Here is a 15874-nt window from a genome sequence, read left to right on the forward strand (position 1 = left end):
TAAAGTTCACTGATCTTCACAAGTCACCTGGAAATTTTGTAAGAACTTGTACTTTTTCAAAATTTCAGTAAGTCTAAAAATAGCATAAGAAACAGTATTGTATCATTAAGGGCTTTGGTGTCAGGTAGAACACAGGAAGATGAAGGGAAGGATGGACTAACTGCAGTAATGTGAACGGTTAAGATTAAGATAACAGTTTTCAGGAGCACTGCCTTTGCCTTTGGAGGAATTCTTATTCTTAAGTGTTAATACTACTGGAGATTTGAAAACCCAATATCCAATCGTCTGTCAGACCACTGGATGAGGCAGCATTGTTTCATACTCAGCTTGATCCTGTGCACTAAACAAAGCTCATACTGCAGATAGTGTTGCTAAATCTTTGGCAAAGTTCTGACTAACCACCCTCTTCCAGAAGCAGTTCTTGCAGGGAAAGCCAGATGATACCACTAGTCATTTATGTTGTCTGTTTTTCAGTTCCTTATCCAGCAGATACTGATTCCTTTAAATTTTCCAGGAAAGTTGCAGTGGAGGATGTGGGAAACAAAGAAGTAAAAGAAGATAGTGAGAAGAGAGTAGTCTTGTGAGGAGAAGATAATAGCTTTGTCACTACTATCTATGGATACATTACCTATACATCTGACTGGTTTGAAATAATATAATGGATATACAGAAGCAAAACAATCACATTGCAAAAGTTGGACAGTACAGAAGGTTATATGAGATAGCATCTACAGGAAGAGACAAGAAAAACCATCAACTGGCTTGTGAATTACCAATGTGTTTTTCAAATCAAAATACTGATATTTGCAGTAGAATCTAAACATTTTATCTGATTATGTGTGTGTGAACATAAGTTAGAAGCAAAGTATTTTTAAACAGCTTCCTCCAATTTTTCAACTATTGGGAAAGATCCTATATTTCTTTTAAAGGAATATTTAAGTTATTTTCAAATGACAAGATATAAGGTAAGGAAAAGAAGCTGTAGCTGTTTTTTCACTGAGGTTTTGGTGATTCCATTGAGGAGATCAGGTGGTGACACATGGAAAGAGAGCTTTGTATACAAATAAATTATTCCTGACATATCCCTTGGGCAGTTGGCTTTCTTATGCTATGAAATGCACTGGGACATACTATTATTATTTCCCATGTGATTATATGTGTGCATATGCTGTCACTTTCCATTTCTGGAATAAGCTGTTTGAGCTGGGTTGTTTCTGTGTTTAAATATTCCCTCTTTATTCATCAATGAAAAGTTGTTTTGATGCAAATTAAGGCCTTACTGAATTTGATTAGGAAGGAAAAATATAATCTTTCTTTTCTCTGTCCCATCTCCAGTTGTACAGCTAAGGGGAGTCAACAACCTCTAAGGTGATACCTTAGATGCTGGAAGTGGTGTGAAGTAAAATGAAAAAGGTGCAGCTTTAGCTGTCCATTTCCAATTTGAAGGCCTCCAATTTGAATGTGTTGAGTGTTGGCAGCTAGCACTGAAACCCAAAGGAACTGTGTGAGTGTTATCTCCCCACATCTAGACCTAAGTAAAGATGCCTTGCCTGAAGCAGTGGGAAAGATAATTGTTTCTTGTTAATTGCCGTGTGATGCCCTATGCAGTTTTCAGCGAGATTTTGTTTGTGGCTTTCTGTCCTTCCATCTCTTCTGCTTAGAGCCTGGCAAGATGATGATGCTTTTACTATATTAAATCAGGACTAAGACCTCTGTGACTCCTGATCACAATCACATTTAGTTTGTCCTGGAAGGAAGAAGAGTCTGGTTATGTTTGTTTGTTCATGAACCCTCTTCTATCATATTCCTTTTGACAATTATTATTTCTCATTGGCTGTAGGTGCTTGTTGTAGGGGCAAACACGGTGTTTAGCATCCCTGTTAGTATAGGGAGTGTAACATGTTCAATATTTTGCACAAGGAGTACTAATTATTCAGTGGTGGACTGATTAGTCTAGTAAATGGTACCGAATTCAGTAGACTGTTCAGTTTTTGTTCACTGGGTGTTTCAGAATGTGCGTAGCTGTGAAAAGCCACAGGGATTGTACAGGTTGGCTGCAGTGAGAGGGGCAGGTTCCTAATGCAGCAACTCCTGTTTGCCCTGAGGTTGCTGTGTTATTTGTTACCCCTAACCACTAAAGTGTGGGGTGGGAAATAGAGATTTTATCACCCAAATTGAAGCATTTCATTAACCAGCCACAGTCAAGGTTTTATCAGACAAAGCCATATGTGTGATACTGGCCAGCAGTAGTCCTGCTTTGTCACCAGCCTGTCATTTCATCTACTGCGTTCCTTCCTTTGCTGTATTGCCACAAAGCTTTGTGCAGCTGTGCTGTGAATTGGACTTGGAAATGGATGACTTAAAAAGCATGTGAGCTGGGAAAATTTAAGTCAGAACGACAGTGCTTGTCATGAAACCACAGCCAAATTCAGAGGATAGTCTTCTGAGGAACCTTTTGTAGTAAGTGGAGAGAAAGAATGATTCCTTGGTAGTGATCCTTTCTCTACAGAGGGAGCTGACTGGTATGAAAGTGCCTTGTAAAACAACATTTTCAGAGGATCCCAAGTCTAAGTTGCCCTTCTTTGTCATTTTAAATATGAATTTTGGTTTAACAAGCCTCTCTGTGCTTACAGAATATGAAGGGTCATGTATTTTGTGCAAACCAAGTTGTTATCAATGCCATGAGCACAAACTGGATTTTTTTTCTTGCAGTTACTCATTTTACATTCAGTGGTACCTGCTCTCTTTGTGCTTTACAAGAGGAAATAATGTGATTTAAAGTTATTTTGTGTTTCTCCTTTAGCAGATCTCCATGCCTGAGACTTCAGAGATTTTCCTCTTCCCCTGGCACTTTTAATGTCTTTTTCCATCCACAATTAACAGTCACTGTGCTTCAGCTGCAACTGCTTCAGAGCCCACTCGATGAGCAGGTGCTTTGGGCAGAGGAGGAGTGAGAAGCCGCAGCCTGAGGGGTTGCCTTCAAAACACACCCAGTGCTTGGCTGGTGTACTTCAATCAAGTTTATTTCCAAGTATCTCTGGCTGCTACTAGCTGCTCAGGCAGTGTTAGTTATCATGCTGTCAGATGTGCACCCTGGATCCGACCCATTCAGATCTCAGAAGGTTATTTCAGCCTTCTGTTATTAAAACGTTTAAAAATAAAATGTGGCTTTGAGCTGCTGTCCAAGGTGAGGGGGTGGTGAAAAGACCCTTCCCAGCTGCTGGAAGCACAGCAGAGAGCCCATGGATTCAGCTCTTTCCATGTTCTCAGAAACTGTGTGGTTCGTGTTTCTTGTCTTCTCCATAATTCAATATCAGACTTTTTGACATGTTATGATATCAGTTGCTAGGAATGAAGACTGCTTTTGATTGTATATGTTGCAGAGGGTACATAGGATCTCCCTAGTAGGTGAACTTACGGGTTCATCCTAGTCAGTGTTCTTTGGTATCTTCAAATCAGCCAGCAGCATTTCTTCTGTCTTTGCTTTCTCTTCTTTTAACTGTGGGATCTGTCTTATTACAGTAGAGGCAGAGAGAGAAAATTGTTTCATATAGAAAAGGAAACTGTTTTAGGATTACAAATATTATTATCCCAGAACATATATAACAACTTTTCTTGGAAGTGTGAAATATGCATGTATACTTGTCTATATACAGATGGTAATTTGAAATGATTTAGTGTATGATGGTATACGTACTGTCACTTCGAATGGATGTTTTAGAATTTTCTGCAGAGAGTGTATGAGGAAAGAATAGAGACATACCTTATTAACCCTTGTGGTTCTGTGTGCATCAATGCATTAACAAATGATTTGGAAGAAATTATTCAGCTTTAAATGTAATTCTGCCAAAGGCTTCTAAACAGAAAGGTGATTTTATTTTATGTCTAAACCCAAGTATGTGTCTTCAGGGACCATTGCAGAAATGTATGCTTTGTGTAACTCATTATTTCACAGTTTTATTATTTCACAGTTTTATTATTTCACAGTTTTATTATTTCATAATGAGTATCATAGTGAGTCAACTGAAGTATGAAATTATGAAAAGCAACCATTTCAATACCAAAAAGAAAATGCACAGTCAAAGCAAGTATTTAAACTTCTTCCTTTATTTTTTGTTTACATGACAAATGGAACAATAGATAAGTGATATATCCATAAAAGCGCCAAGTAGGTTTGAAATCATGTAAACACCATCTGTTGTCATTTGAAGCTTTCTCTATCTTGTATGTAGCCTTCACAGCCAATGGCGGAAACATTTCCCTGACTCCTTTTAAATTTTTGCTTCATTTGTGTTGTCCATATAACATCTTCAGTTTCAGCCCCTTACTGAAATGTATGTTCCCGGAATGGTGACCTCACTACTTCCGTGGTCTCTTGTGCGAGGGATTCCAGTTGGTATCACAGTATCATGCCCATGTCATGTCTGTGCTGTGGAGCACCCACTGTGGAGTATAAAACTTACTGATGAATTACCTTATTTAACTGTAGTAATGTACTCTGAGGGCCAGATGCAAGCACATCATAGGCATTCATGTAGGCATTTTATGGGCTGAAGTGTGCCCCATATCCTGTGTACTTGTTTAATGGGATGTGCTTTTCACTCCCCATGCCTGCAGACTGTTTGAGCTTTCTAAATGACAGTAACTTATGGATGCCTTGTAGTATTAGTTAGGCCCTCCTGCTGGAATCCATGACAGTGCCTCTTTTGCTACAGTTTTCCTCGTTCCTGTCTTCTTTGATCTTCTTTTACTCTTTGCAACTCCCCAACCTACCAACCATCCCTGTTTCATTGGGAAGACCTGCAAGGACAACACGGTTTTGGAGAGAACTGTTTAAAAAAGCCAGGGATTTGCTGAATATCAGGGAAGCAGTTGTTTTCCCCCCTCTTTTTTTCTCCACTATATTTTAGGAAGAAGGTGTCTAAAGGTGAGGAGAAATAGCCTGAAAACAAGTAAATTTGCCCTTTTGACTTGCAGAGGTGAAAAGGACTGAGAAGGTTCAGGGAAGGCTTTTGCTTGGTCATCTTCTTAGCTTTGAACAGTGAAGTACAAAGACTCCTCAGCCCTCTTACTGAGTGGTGGCAAATGAAAAAAGGGAAGAAATTCTGTTTTAGCATTATATGATAAGAGGCTTACTGGATTCCTCCCTTTCCATTGGCTCCCTACTGGTTTCAATGGTCAGTCAGAAATGGCACCTTCAACCCCACAAATCCTGAGAAAGGTGAGAAAAGGATAATAAAGGGTGTTGCAATTGTAGTAGCTCTTCATGAGAAACTGGAGCTGAACATTTCTGATCTTCTCAGTTCATTTAGCATGCTCAAAAAGCCTTCCTCGTGTATAGTGTGTCAGAGGGCAAGAACATATTTTGCATATTTTCTGTTCTGCAGAATGGAAGGCACCTGGCCTTCTAATGTCTATTGTTTGCTGTTAAATATTTGTAAGCAGGTGGAGACGATCTATACAAGGGAGGTAAAGAAAAGCTTCCCTGGAAAAGACAGAAATGCCATGGAATTATACTAAATGTATGGAAATTTTACTTTACAGTTAAAATGAAAATTAATGTCACTGAACTTAAGAACTTTTCAATATCTGAAAGCAAATTTTAAAGTCAAACTAATGTCGCACCACTGCAATACAAAAATAGACTCCCCAAATGAAGTTGCTTCTATGTCTCTACAGTAAGCATTTTTACACTGCAAAAGAAAAAGCACTGAAATGAAGCATTCTTACTGTTATATTCTGCCTGATTTTTTTAGATATTATTTCTAAGCACATTTTAGCACCATTAAAGATATAGCTAATAAATGCACATTTGCCATGTCAAAAGCAAGAAATGAAAGCCATAGCAGTTAAACTCACACATAAACCTGCCTGTCAAGACTCAGGCTGGTTTTTAACGTTATTGCATGATGTTTGGGGATGAAGGACAAGGAGAGTAAAGCAACTAAATACTTTAAGAATTCTAAGAACTCTCAAGGTGTTAGTGCATAAATCAGACATCCTTTCCCCTTGGGAGACTTACCAACTGATTTAAATGAGAAAACAGAGTGCTTGCTTCCATGGTGTACTCTTACTTTCGAAGCAATAGGGAAAGGATCATCAGGTACTGAATTTTGCTTTGATTTTCCTCTTTCAAGGCAAGAGGTGTTTATTTTTATTTTGCTTTGCTTTGATTTGTCTTTCATTGATAACTCCATAGGAAGATGCAGTCTATGTATGTGTATATGTCTATGTATATGTAGAGAATGTAAAAATGAAAGGGAAAGTATCACGGATCTTTTTAATTATATGAAAAACATATTTAAATATCAGAGAATGAAATTAACTAATGCCTTTAAAGACTGGCAAAAATATATGATTTTAACTTGAATTTCATTATTTAAATGCTTCTAATTGCTAATAATTTCTTAGCTTTGAAGATTTAAATAGCTAACAATTCAATGTTTGCTTCTTTTGAACTTTCGTAACTATTATTGTCTTTTATTTCTTCCAGAGCAAAAAAATAAAATAGTCTAAAGGTGCCTGTGCCAGGCAAGAAGTCAAAGTTCTCTTTCATATGCTGTAAACATAGAGGTATACACAGATGTATAGCATATAAGTCAGCAATTTGAAAAATTAATTTTTCACTCCTAGGGGCAATATTTCACCTAATGCCTACACCCAATGGTTATAAATCTGTTCACGTTAGTTTATACTGCTCTGCTATTTTTTACAATAATCATCCATCTGTTGTGGGTATATTAAAGAGATTACACTTTTGTGTTTATCTGTTTGTTTTTGCCATTGTTAGATTCATATAGAATCCTACTTAACCGAAACTAGAAATGCAAAATACATCACAGTAAAATATATCTAGCTTAGGAGAGTATTAACAACGGTAGCACATCTAGGAAAGAGGAGGTTGGTTGTGAATATTACTGTGTCATCAAATACTATGTGGGAAAATATTAATGTGCTGCCTTAGTTGGCCTCTGTTTATCACAGTTATGGGTATGTATTTTGTGAAACTAGTTCATAGAAACATTCAAGAGTTTTTATAGGACTAGAATATCGTGATTTATGTTTTTTTTCTGAATGAGTTTTTCTATTATAACCTGAATAGCTTGGTTTTAGATACACTAATTGTAATAGCATCTGTGTAGCACTGTATATTTTCAAAGCATTGATATGGTGGAGAAAACATGAAGAAGCTCTTTGTAGAAGAGTGGTTTTAGCATTTCTTTTCCTCATGAAAGTAAGTGTATGACCTATAGTTTCTTTTCTCATCTTTGAACTCAGTGGCATTTTACCTGGGGAACACAGGGGAGGATTAGGCTTTCTTAGTAGTTGAATAGTCAAAGTGGGAAGTAACCAGATTAAACTGTGCTTGGGTAAACCAGAAAATGTGATGGCACTACTAGTAAGTTAGAGACATTCTTCTGAAAAGTGACATAAGTGACTAGCAAGGATACTACACCTTGCTGTGAAGCCACAGTGTGGGAAGGGGGGGAAACTATTACTCTGACCTCCTGTAAGTAAACTCATTAGGCCGCATTAAGTGTCAGTTTCTTAATTTTAAAAACATGCAAAGATGAAGAGGTGTGGTGTGATAACTTGCTAATGCTTGTAAAAAACATACTGTGGCTCAAGAAGGAAGTTTATTATGTTGCAGTCACTCTTGCTCTCAGCAGAATGTTGTCCCTCTGAAAACCCCACTCAGCCCTGAGGTCTTCTGAAAGGCTTCACCCATGAATGTGTGCATTAAGACACCTTCCAAGTTTCCGCCGAAGGGATCGTTCCCTGAAAAGCCTGTCTTGTTGGTAAGTCTCTGGGGAGACCTTCAAAACTCGTGTTATTTGAATGATGATGTCTAGCTTGAATGCTAGCAAGTAAATCCATGTTTGCCTCTGTTAAATGAAATTGTGCTCCTGTATCCCTGGCCCCTGGGGTTATAAGCACCTTTAAATCATAGTATATCAAAGATGGTTTTATCTTAAACTTTTCCTTGCATTGTTTCTCTGGAGCAAAATATTTCTTAATTTGTATTTAAAATAAGATGTTTTGTTCACTACAGTGCTTTGTCACTTTAGTATAGAAGTCCATTTGTAGGTTTTCTATTGACTGATTGTTTTTCTACTCCAGGTTGTATATCTACATTTTAAATACAAGGGAGTGACTCATTCAACCAAATAGAATGTATCTGAAGGTCAAATTAAGATGGCACATTTGTTTCATGACCTGATAAAATTGCAACGTTATTCTTTTGATAAAAGTTTCTTCTGATCTTGCCTTAACAACACATTGGAAAAAAATTATTTTAAAACCTGCCCTTATATTACAATTCCCTTTAATGCCTGACTTAGCAGAATTCTTTCTTTTGACATAATTTTACAGCTACAAATGGCCTGAGATGCAACAAGCAGAAACTATTCTGATGTGCTTCAGGGTCTGAGACAAACATTTTGATTTGAAAGTAAAAAATTTTAATGGACATTCAAGGACATCTAAAGAATGTGATGCAGTCTAGCCATAATGAAATATTTCAGGGGGGAAATAATATCACTTTTATTTATTTTTAAGTGAAATTCTAGAATGCCATAAACATTCAAAAAATTTTGAATTTTCTCTCCAATGTAAAATCTCATATTCAACATTTCAGACTTTCCTCACATGATGTGAATTTTACATTTGTACTTCCTCTCTCCCTTTCCTCAAAATGAGGGTATCTGAAGCCTAACAGATCTAACCAGAATTGCTGTCACTATCAAATCTACTGTCTTAAGAAATCACCTCTCTGTGTATGAAGTTTCTACAAGTTATTTCAATGATATTAGTATCCCGAGTGCATTAGATATGAAGATGAGAGGCATCTCTCAAATGTTGGTGTTCACACAGAATTTCAGTCACACTGGTCTCCTCTCATAATCAGCGGAGGTAAATACCCACTTTCATGTCCTGTGGTTCAGTTCTGAAGGAGACTTCTCTGTGGATCAGATGTGTGTTAGCCTAAAATTCTGTCTCTCTCCGTTGACTATAAAAAGAGGCTAGAAGGTAGGAATTCATGAGGGCATGCTGTAAATGTGAGAAAATGTCTAGTTTCTGGAGCCCCAGTCAGCTTAAACAGAATAGAGTCCTTAAAATTCCCCAGTGGGGGCTGTTCTGGGTAAGGAGCATATGCAAATCTCCTCATGCCCAGGAAATTATAAAGACACAATAAAGGGTCAGCTGATAATTTTGGGCACTTTCAAGTGGTGATAGATGAGTAGACTCTTTTAGATCGTAGTTTTGGTGGGGCTGGGGGCTATAAATCACATGAGGTTTCTAAGACCTCTGACTTTGGCTTCATGAACCTGGGAACCCAAGAAAAGTGGAGTTTATTAGCTAAGGAGCAATAGAAAACACATAGGTGCCAATTCTGAAAAATGAGCAAGTACTAGATTTTCAACACAAACTTATTTCGCACTTTGGTGAGATTTATTAGTCCTACAATAACAGGAACTTACACAAGAAAACTTCCTTTAATAAGACCTCTTTGAGATAACTTCCAGCCTGGTCAAGGATTTCATAACACTTCCCATTCAAAGATGATGTGTGCATGCACATTTTAGATACAGTATTTGTAATAGCAGCCATGTAGCACTGTATATTTTCAAAGCATTTCAAAGCACATTTTCATAGTATTATATGTGGTTTTAACTGCCCTGTCTCAGCACTTAAGAAACACACATCAAAGAGTTTTAAATCCTGCCAATCCTACCAGCTCTGTTTCCCCCTTTCTGCATAATTAAGTTAATCTTTCAAGGCAAGTTGACACATGTAAACAATTGGTTACAGGGATTTTTAAGATCATATTTCATATTCTTCTAGCAGGCTAGTAACTATGGTGAAATCTAAGTTGGGAAATTTTCTACCTGCACTGACAGTTCCTTATTATTAAATTCAAAGTGCATATGTGCTGATTGATTTTGATTAGATCCTTGTCTTCTGGAATGCTCTAGATAATTTATCTAGACAGTTCCTTTTGCAGTCAAATATTAAGAGGGAATAATTCACTGTGTTACATGCAATTATTTGCAGTAATAGTGATTTGATCAGTAATATTTCCAGGATTCCAGGCACTGGCAACATAAACTACAATAAAAAGCTATTATAGTTCAGTTTGTTATATTTTTCCCTCACGTTCAGGTGCTTTCATGCATTTAGTTGAGCTGTGAAATTTATAGGCAGCTTGAGAAACAAACAGCTACGTAGTATGTAGCATGATACCTGCTTTTAGTGACTGCTAGTGTCTTAACTGATGTGCTATTACTCTAAAAAAGTGGTTTACAAACAGTTCACTGATGAAGGAGGAATCTTTAATTGGGAGTTTGACCAATGCCAACTAGATATTAAGGAGAAGATCATGTGCAGAAAATTGGTTCACTGATAAATGGCATGATCTTCTGCAGAATGAAATCAGGGACTTTGCATGACTGATTGCCAAAAGGGAGAATGCAGTAGGGGCTACAAGATAAAAGATTTCATTTCTTCATAGTGAGACGATGGTGAGTCAGAAGCTGCTTCCGACATGCAACATTTGAATCGGGACTAACTTCTGAAATTGCTGAACCAGCTTGGGTTTCTGTTCCCCCTGTTTTTCCCTGTTGCAAAGCTATTTCTGCTCAGCGCTTTCTGGAGGGTGCATAGCTATCTGTACTTATCGCCACGTGTTCCTCCATCCCTGTACGAGAAGCATCCAAGGGAGGTGAGCCAGGGAGGGTGGGAGGGATTGTGACTAGAACTGTTTGCTGACCTTTAGCTTGCAGAACCACTATGAGCCAGCCTGTCCAGTTGACACCAGGGGAACAGTTGTGATGAAGGACAGATGTAGGACTGTTACATTCAGTGGAATTAGTCCAGGCTCCAAGTAACTCAAGTGGCCTGTTGTTGACAATGGCATGGCTGTTGTTGCTATGTGAAACCAACTACTTATTGGCAAGAGGGAAGGATTGCAGATTAAATATTTATGTCATGTTTATTTACCTTTTCATTAGGAAAGCAAACAAATTAATTGCCTATGGCATGGTCAGATTAAAGATAAGATGATGGTTGTTTTATTGTTCCTAGTGAAAATATGGTCTCTCGTTAGATGTACTCTTAAAACATCCTAAATAGAGGAATTAGCATGCCGTGGAAGTTGCAGAGGAAGCAGTAGCAATGGCATATTTTCAGCTATGTATATTTGCTAGGGAGAGATCCTATCTTCTAAACAGCAGCACTTTCTCTCTGTCCTTTGTCACCAAGTGTGCAAAAGCAATTCCCAAAGCTGTTGCTTTCCTTCCTGACAGAAGGAAATTATTGTTTCATTTCATGTTTTCCAGCTGTGGTAATTGTGATAAGCTCCTTCCTCAAAAATTTTCGGTATTTACTCACCACCTGTGGACATGCTGGTGCAATGGCACAAGCCTCTGATCTGATGCATGTAGGGTTACTGGTCTGAGTCTAAACTACACGCCCCATCCTAGTCTTTCTGTAGAAGGTGGTAGATGCGTATGGAGAACTTGGTTTTGACTGTGGCATGAGTGACTGCCAAAACATATATGAATGGCTATTATGTTAAACAGGTACTGATGATCAAAGCAGATGTTCTGCCCATGCCCTATTTTTCTCCAACCAGGCTGTCTGCTTGAGGAATCAGGATGTTCCTCCCATAGGAAACACCGTAACTAACCATTTGACTGAAGGTCAGCTCTAAGAAAATGAATTATGGTTATTTGTGGTGCATTGCTACACTGCTGTGCTGAGAACAGCTCATTTAAAGGTGCACTGCAGGTCCCATGTGTAGAGATGTTCCCTCAAGGAGACTGAATCCTATTTTTCTGTTTCTTTCCAATATCTGGTGTTACTTTTGAAGGTCCTGATGGATTCTTCCTTATTTTCTTCTTTCTCGGTCTACCAAGTTGAGAAAATAAATAAACTTTTGAAGCCTGGCTTTTAATTTCTTCTTCAGTGATTGTGGGTAAATATCTGTTACTGTAGTCAAAACATGAAATGAGTTATTATGTTTTCTCTCTAAGTTTTCTCCTTATTAACAATGTGGGCTGAAAATGTAAAAAATGTAAGAACTGCACAGAATATACAGACACACACAAGAACACTTACACAGCCAGGACAGAAAGAATTTAAGAAAATTTAAACCTGTGCCTCACAGTGGTTTTATCCATGAGCTAGACCAACAGTCCAAATTACGGGTATCAGAGAAACAGGAAATTCTGAAGAAGTGCTCCTTCAGTACTGCATGGTGGCAGCAAGCCTCTGAACTAAATCAGACTACCCTATTTTCAGGTAGTTTATTAAAAAAAATTAGTAAGATACTGAATTGAAAAAAATGTTTTATTTTTCTATATCAAGTATGTGAGCCTTCCTTTGCCTTCTAACCTGGGAATTCCTTCTGTCTCCTCCATGAGCTAGTTAGCACACATACAATGAGCATCTCTCAAATCTAGCCTGAGGTTTAGAGTAAATTCATGATGAAGATCAAAATGAAGCTTCTAATTAGATGGATGTCATTAATTCAAAATATTTCTGCTTGCATTTCATTGATTTGGGTTGCATCTAAGATAAGTATATTACCAGAGGTTGAATAAAGCCGTGTTTACTTGTTTTTTTGTACTCAGCTATGTTATTTGGTGTAATTATTAGTACTATTAGTAACTAGGAGTCCCTTTATGAAACCAAAATTTGGAAATAGTAACAGCTGTTTGCAGTCTCCAGTCATTCCAGCTGATAATCTTAAAAATGTCAGTGTCACAGTCTTAGAAGTGCGTTGGGGAGAGCTGGGTAAGTTTTGTTTTACCGACAACCTCTGTTACACCAGCCTGTCCACATGTGCCTGGTTTACCGTGACAACTGAGTACTTTCAATTTGGTTGGTTTGCTATATGAAAAGTTTTCAAAGACTTGGTGCATGTATATCACCCAGATTTAGTTTAATAAACATTTTTATCATGCCAATAGCTTCATGGAAAAGTTTAGCAGGGACTTGGGAGAAATGGAGCCTTCTCCCATACACTGTACTATTTTGAACTTCATTTCAAGCTTATTTCTGAGGTAAATGTGTAAAAAAATACTAATTAGTGATTCATAGACCAGCATCTCCCTGCATGTGTGTATATCTTAGAAGCCTGCACTGAATACATTTGTTGGGCACGTCTAAATTACACGAGTCTTTGCAGATAAAAGTAAGATCTTAAGGTTGCAGTCATGAGCTGAATCTTGGATCATGTAACAATGGACTTCAGTTTGGTTTATTGCTTCTTTATAGATTTACTACACCTAGTAGCTGCAGAACAATACAGCAGCAGTCTGTGCATATTGAGTGAGCTTACACACATGCAGGGGACACAGAGTCAGCATCACATTACCAAAATCGATGTGTTTATTCCTGGGTCAGCAAGATTCTTAAGCATGTGCCCTATTGAAACCTCTGTGTTGTCACATTGACTTCAAAAGTATTGCACAGTCACCGTCTTGGATGGTCTGACATTGCCAGGCTAGGTTACTTGTTTTGGCTTACTCTCCCATTTCCCCGGTTCTATGACATTGGGTTTGTTTCTGGTCTCTCTAGCAGCATGAAATTCCATTGCATCATACTAAGTTATTCTTTTATTACACCAATGCAGTTCCATTCATAATCAGATCTTGTATAGTGATGATCAGCCACCGAAGGAGTACAAGCCTGAATCAGCTTATATTTTTGGAAGAGTGTCATTGATACCAGTTCACATTTCAGGCAGCCTGGATCTGAATGAAATGAGGGGAAGATGTCTTTGCCTGTGCAGGCTGTTGCTGCTCTATCATATAGATGGGTGTGTGTGTGTACTACACTAAGTCTTATCTTATGGCCTGCTGCCTCCTTAGTGTGCCTTGTAAATGCACATTCAACTGGTAAATATTATTCTTGCTCTTGCATGTGGCTCGCCTCATTGCCTTGTATTATCTTTCATGGGCCTAAATTTTCAAATGGGCTGCTTCTGATTTCCATGTGCATCTGCTGATATATGTAAATCTTATATGACCATATCTTGCATGAGCCAATTTTATGCACTGTCATTTCTGCAGCCAAAAAAACCCCCAAATGTTTTAATATCTGGCTCTATTTGCACTGAATTTTGGTTCATTTTTCTTCCATAAAGGAAGCTTTCCACCTATCCTATATTCTTTCCTTGGAAAGTGCAAGAATCTCATGGGCCAAACCAGTTATGGCAATTATCACATTGTGGCCTTTTTAGCCACAATTAGCCTTTTTTAGTTACATATTTAAGTAACATAGTTACTGAAAGTACATAGTTTAGTTACATATTTAAGTAACAAAGAACTGTAGAAAACAGATATAGCCATGTTTTTACATGGTACTATTACCAGTTAAATAAGAAAATACTCAAACAGTACAGGTAGTGACTTTCTATTTTCCTGTTGTGGTTATGGATTTGTGACAATGAGTCCTGTAGTATAGCAGCAGTCAGTCCTTCTAGGGTGGGCACAGGTCCATCTACAAATGCACAAAAATCTTCCCATCTTTCTTCATCCTCAGTTTCTAACATCTGAGTACTTGAATCATTAGCCAGTGGTAAATAAAAAGGGATTTAATAATAGACATTTGAGTACTTTTTCTGGTAATTTCCAGCATAATTTTTTATAATTTTGAAATAAACTGTTAATGAATATGAAGCTGTGAAACTTTGATTTTCACACTGTTGCTCATCACTTCACATCTGAAGCATTATATCGCTTGTTAGCATGCTCGTAGTTGAAATGCTTAATGAAATCCCCACAAATGACACGGGGAATAAAACTATCTTTTAAACATAGAAACTCTGTCTCAGCTGGCCTGACACATACTTCAGTTGGGGACGTAAATGTCCAAACCCTGTTTTTTACAAAAGTACCCCCAAAACCTGTTCCATATTGGTAGTCTTCTAAGAGAAACAATATATCTTGCTTCCCAACTTCTTGCTATCCATAATTTCAGAACTTAGCTTTTAGAATATGTTCCCAGGCCATAATGTGTATCTGTTCCCCATGATGCCTGTTGAGATTCAGCTGAAATTTCATGGCTGAAATCTGAAAAAAAAAGTGTATAATACATAAATAACTATCTTTTTATTTCAGAGAACCTCCCACCCTGTCACTGCAGTTATCTCTACCTGAAGGATTATCTGTTTTTTACTCATTTATTTTATGAATAAACTACAGTGAACTTACAAACAAGAAAGGCCCCAGAATAAGGAGACTTGTATAATGGCAACTGTTCAACAAGCCCTCTGAATCTTGGTAATGATTTAACCCCGTGTAACATAGAGAATTTTCTGAAACCCATAAAATTTGTAAAGATTGGGCCAAAAAAGAAAGTTAAAAAAATAATAATCTGTAACTGGCAGTGTGGGTAACTGTAATAGCTGCACTAGAACATTATATAATCAAAGAAACAGTAAGTGAAATTTTAGTCAAGTGAAAAAATTTCCAGAAAGCTATGACAGCAAGGCATAGCTCTGAAAGCACTAACATAAAGTTTACTATAAATCCCATACAGCAGTAGAGATAAAAGCCCAAGAATGTCATATGAAACAGTGTGTACAAACTGAGATTTCTACTGTTTTTATTTTCCGTAAAGCTAAAGAGCTTTGTCAGATTCCCACATTTGTATGTTTTATACAGGGAGCCTGGGCAAACAGCCCTCACTGGACCAGTCCTCTGTTCTTATCTCTCCCTCTATCGACTATCCTCAGTTCCCACTGCAGGAGGTGCTCAGTATTTCACAGGATTGAGCCTGAAAAGCTCCATATACTTGGCTCTCGTTGAGCTCCAGCCGCTCTTTTTTTTTTTTTAAATTATTTTTTTAAAAATAGAAATAGTAT

General features: G+C 37.6%; 1 protein-coding gene across 8 annotated transcripts in view; it reads left to right on the top strand.

Annotated features, from left to right (window-relative positions):
* Positions 1-15874, top strand: part of KCNC2 (potassium voltage-gated channel subfamily C member 2) — a 105651-nt gene that overhangs the window by 60060 nt on the left and 29717 nt on the right. The window lies entirely within an intron of this gene.

This window comes from Athene noctua, chromosome 3 (genome assembly GCF_965140245.1).
Source record: "Athene noctua chromosome 3, bAthNoc1.hap1.1, whole genome shotgun sequence".
NCBI classification, from domain to species: domain Eukaryota; kingdom Metazoa; phylum Chordata; class Aves; order Strigiformes; family Strigidae; genus Athene; species Athene noctua.